Source organism: Petaurus breviceps, unplaced genomic scaffold, assembly GCF_028583685.1.
Source record: "Petaurus breviceps papuanus isolate PSGF00001 unplaced genomic scaffold, PetGlider_PUasm1.0 185, whole genome shotgun sequence".
In the NCBI taxonomy this organism is placed as follows: Eukaryota; Metazoa; Chordata; class Mammalia; order Diprotodontia; family Petauridae; genus Petaurus; species Petaurus breviceps.
Window position 1 is genome coordinate 35,293,562 of NW_027185797.1, and position 5,550 is coordinate 35,299,111.

General features: G+C 42.1%; 1 pseudogene; it reads right to left on the reverse strand.

Moving 5' to 3' along the window:
* LOC138161814 (proteasome subunit beta type-2 pseudogene) overlaps positions 1-1,124 on the reverse strand; it is a 10,257-nt pseudogene extending 9,133 nt beyond the window's left edge.
* Between the last annotated feature and the right edge of the window lie 4,426 nt (positions 1,125-5,550).

The window sequence follows — 5,550 nt, forward strand, 5'->3', positions numbered from 1 at the left end:
AGAACAAACTTTGGCAGCAATTGAGCTCTTGTGCCCTGTGACATGAACATGTTTTTTAACTCATTCTCTCCCAGCCTCAGGATTGTCACTTTGTTCATCTCCCAGTGAAGACGTTTGGTTAGTTTTATTAGATACATAATTTGTTTTATACAATTTCTCTCTGTCTCTGTCGTCTCCTTATCCCTCTCTGCCTCTCCCTCTCCCTCTCATCCCTCTCCCTCTCTCTCTCTGTCTCTCTGTCTCTCTCTGTCTCTCTGTCTCTGTCTCTGTCTCTGTCTCTGTCTCTCTCGGTCTCTCTCTCTCTGTCTCTCTCTGTCTCTATCTCTGTCTGTCTCTGTCTGTCTCTGACTGTCTGTCTGTCTGTCTGTCTGTCTGTCTGTCTCTCTCTCTCTCTCTCTCTCTCTCTCTCTCTCTCTCTCTCTCTCTCTCTCTCTTCCTGCTCTCTTTCTCACACTAACACTGTCTCTCCATGGTCATGGTACTGGACCTACATTCCCAAATGTGGGTAACAGATGGCCCACCACCTCTTTTTGCATGGTTATTCCTAAAGAAAACGATATCACTTAAATGTATTCAGATAAGGTATATTTTACCAGTGTTCCAAGTGTTTATGTCGTACACACACACACACACTCACATGCATGTATGCACACACACTCACATACATGCACACACACTTACACGCACACAGGCACACATTAACACACATACACACTTGCACATACACTCACATGCACACGCACACACGCATGAATTGAAGGTGTGCTTTGGGTGTCAGTTGGCTTTCTCACTGCGGATCCCTCTAGGACACTAAAATTTTAACCTTCATTGAGTTTCACCCACGTCTAGGAAGAAGGATGAGATCCTGAGGCAATGAGCAGCCTCATTGGAATTGCTTGCGTATGTTTCACACAATTTACTTGAGTCAAGTAAATATCAGCTCAGAGTCGGGCTCTGCAGTCCACAAAGGCCCCAAGTCAATCACTGCCAGACTGCCATACTTACATTTTGCTGTTACTTTGTAGCCTCCCAGGGGAGGGGTGTGGCCTTCCACAGCATCAAATCCCGCGGAAACAAGGACTATGTCTGGTCCAAATTCCCTGGCAATGGGCATCACCACAGTTCTGCAAGGGATAAACAGGGCCGGTTACATATATAAAGGGCTTGTACCTCAAACAAACGTGCAGAATCTGCTCCCCAAGACGTGGCTCAGCATCATTTCAGAAAATCAGTGCAACAATTAGGGCTGAAAGCATCAAAGCCTCCATGTTAGTGACAAAACATAACCAGTATTGAACATCTTGTCATCTGTTTTTCTCTCCTGCCCATTTTTCATGAAACAAACAAACAAACAAAACCAGGTACATTTTAAAGCCTCTCCTATTGCACCAACATCTGTGCCCATTTTCTACCCCTGCCTACAATAAAGTTGCTTCTTCCAGAGGAGTGACTAATATTTTACAGAGAAATACTCCAAGTTTCAGTGGAAATCCAGCTCGCTCCAGTTGGGGAGAAGTTGGTGTCAATTTGAAAAGAAAATTTCTTTGGGGAAAATGTTTTCTTTCCAAACTTAAAAAAAAAATTAAATATTTGTCATGGTGGGGGGTGACTATTGCAAAAGAAACACACACACACACACACACACACACAATTTCCTGTAATCAAATCCAGACTCTATGGCCAGGGGTTCCAACTTCAGGCAAAGCTGGAAAGTGATACCCAGGAGCTGAAGACAGCCCCCCCTTCTGGTTTCTCCTGAATACTTCAGTCCTTCACACAGTCCCAACTGACCCCCATTTCCTCAAAGGATTTGTGGGAGAGGAAATAAAGGGATATCTGTACTTTGTTTTGTTTTTGTTTTTTTGCTTTGATCTGTTTTTCTCCACCACCCTTTATCCCAGGGGTTAAATTCGGACAATACAAACACTGGTCTAGGAAAATGTAATAATAATTTAAAAAATAATCCCACAACTATACCTTCCCATTACACAAGTAAAGTTCTACTCACAAACCCCCCCCTAAAAGCACATGCTAGGTATTTAATATATGTATTCATATATGTAGGCAGCTAGGTGGCTGAAGCAGATAAAGGCTTAGACCTGGAGTCAGGAAGATTTGGATTCAAATTCTGCCTCAGACACTTACTAGCTGTGTGATGCTGAGAAAGTCACTTAATCTCTGCTTGCCTCAGTTTCCTCAACTATAAAATGGGGATAATAGCACCTACCTTTCAGGGTCTCTGTATCAAATGAGAAAATATTTTAACAGCATTTAACACAGTGCCTGGCACATAGTAATCTTGATATAACTATTATTACTATCACTATTGTATACATATTGATGTCTTAAAGGTAAATATATTTAAGCTATTGATTTACTCTCATGATGCATAGATGCATAGATGAGAAGCAATAACACCATTTTCAGTGCCATAACCCTGATGGTCTCACATGCCTAGAATGTACGCTATCTTCACCTCTGTTTCTTGGCATCTTTAGCAGTTTATAAAGTCATGCCTGCTGTCACCTACTCCATAGATTCCACGAGAGTGGGAATGGATCGATCTTCATTCTTTGCAGGCTCAGCCCCTATCACCGTACCTGGCACATAACAGGAGCTTAGCAAAGGCTTGCTGATTCAATCGGCTGGCACAGAAGGGCATTCTCGAACCCTGGTCACCCAAGTGTTTGTCACTTTCTCTCTTATAATTAAGAGAGATTACTTTGATTAATTTGTGTGTGATTTGCATTTATTTGTGATCATGACACAACGCTCCTCCAGAGCCCAGCCCCATGCTGTGCCCTTATCTGGTGATGGACTTTCCAGAAGACTCTTAATTGTGCCCTGATGTCTGACTGCCCACCGCAGAGAAGCGTCCCAAGGTTTTTCTCCGAAAGGCCCACATATCTACGGTCCAAGGTTCTTCTCCGCCATCTTCCCCACACTCAAAACTCGACCATGAAAAGTGAAAGCATCTTTTCATGCTGCTTGCTTTGTGGCCAGAATTGCGAGATATGGACTCTATTATTATGCTGCCTATTGTCTTATATTACATATTATATCATGATAGAATATAAAATATAGGCATCTTAATAAATTTTGGTTGAACTGAATTGACTTGAATTGGCAATATTATTCTCAGAACCAAGGTTTCAAGTAGATCATCTCACACATTCCTAACAGACTTTCATGGAACAATGCCTCCAGTGTGGGGAGACACCACACCTTCTGAGCTGCCATCTTAGATCTCCAATTGCCTTTTATACGTCTTGCCCCAGATGTCCTGTCGATATCTCATACTCAACGTGTCTTAAGAAGAGCTCACTCTTCCCAACTCCCTTTCTCTTCCTGAACTTGCCAATTACTGTTGAGGCTGCCATCTTATAAGTTGCCCAGGCTTACAGTCTCAGTCCCATAATTGATTTCTCACTCACATTCACCTCACAAACCCAATCTGGTGACAAATCTTGTCATTTCTACCTTCACCACATTTCTCAAATGCATCTTCTGTCCACTCATGGAGTCAGTTTTATTTTGAATTCTCCTCAATTATCAGGTGGCCTTTCACAACAGTTTTCTGCCTACCCTCCTGATGTTTCTCTCTCTACTCCGGTCCATTCTCCAGGCAGCTACCAAAGGGATTTCTTTTCCAGAAAAGGTTGGACAATATCATCTCCTTCCTCAGTGGGCTCCGGTGGTTCCCTTTCACCTCTAAGACCAAATATGATGTCCTCTTTCTGATTCTTAAAGTCTTCACAGCTTGGCCTTTTCCTCTCTTTCCAGCCATCTTCTCTTTACTGCCCCCTCCTCCATGCAGGCATTTGGTTTTACTGGACTATTGGTCATTCCTCAAACACAAGGCTCCATCTCCTGCTTTCTTTCTTTCAGCTCTGGCTGTTCACACAACACGCCCCATACATCTATATTTTACATACATGTGTATGTATGTATATGTGTGTATTTCCATATAGATATTTACATGTTGTCTCCTCCATTAAACGGAGAGGATTTTGAGGAGGGGAAATGTTTTGTTTTGTTTTTTGTCAGCTGCTTTTGTTCTTTGCCTTTCTTTGTATCTCAGGGCTTAGCACTATGCTTGACTTATGGGAAGTGTTTAGTAAATGTTTTCTGATTGACTAACAATGGAGATGATAAGTTGCCTTTTCTTTTCCTTCTGGGCAATATTGCACATTGCTAACAGAAAGGCTGCTTCAGTACAATCTCCATTCCTGCTATAACCCATTTTTCACATACCTTCACCTCCTCTCCAATGAAGTGAATGCATGCATGCTCACACACATAGACAAACACATACACATAGACACACACACACGCACACATAGACACACACACACAGCTCTTCCTTTGCTTCAAAAGACAGAGTAGGAGCTTGGGAAACTCCAGTATGAATTCCCTGAAGAAATAATCCATTCATCTTTATATCAGCAAGGAATCCATGTGACATTGACCATTCAGTGCAAGATCTTGAAAAATACATGACCTTTCCTCCAAATACAACTACCCCCCCCAAAACCCCACCCCATAGTGTATCACCAGGGGACATGATTTTCTTGATCTGTCTTCTTTCATTTTATTCTTTGGGGACTGAGGGTTTGAGAAGGATGCTCCTACTGCTGATCCCACAATCATTATATGAGCTGGGCATTCTCAAGGCAGACTTGCCAGTCAACTAGTCAGTCATATTCAGCCCCCCTTTTTTCAATGACATCACATATTTCTCCTTTTTAATCAAGAGCACTAGAAAGAAAACATCAACATGGTCATTCCCATGAAGCTGACAGGTAGCATTGGACATAGGGGGATGTTTCAACATATGGACATAGAAAAGAAAGTCATTTCCCCCTTAGCTTAGAAGCATCAGCCAAAGCCTGGGGAAGCAGCCTAGTGTAATAGAACTATGACTGGCATCAGTCAGATGGCACGAGTTCAAATCCTGCTTCTGACCCTCAGTAGCTGCATGACTATTGGCATATGGCTTTACCTCTCTGGGCCCTGATTTCCTCATCTGTAAAATAAAGAAGTTGTGCTAGATGGTCTCTGAGGTCTCTTTCTGATTCAGGCTGATGACACTATGTAAGGTTTATTCTGATCCTGTTACTGTTTGTGAAATATTGCTCCAAGCAGACTGGGAAGGGAAGGAGGCTTTTGTTGTGGTTGTGTTCTGTTTTTTAAATAAGTATAACATATCAGCCCTGACTTCTAAGGGCTTAAGGTCTAGTGTAGGAAGACATTCAGTGGGTATACAAGAAAAGATTTCTTTGTACTTCATTGACTGGGATAGTTGATTAAATATATATATATATATATATATATATATATATATATATTAATGAACATGTCCTGGTTAACAGGTATGATTGGGCACTGATCATCTTATGTGGTTTTATGTTAACTCACTAGGAACCTGAAATCCTGGGCAGCTTTTAGGCCTCCATAGGGGCTCACTGTGAGAGAAACTATATGGGTGACCCTCAAATCCAGTCATACGGCAGCTGTGTCATACCCCTGACCCCATGGGTGGATCTTCTA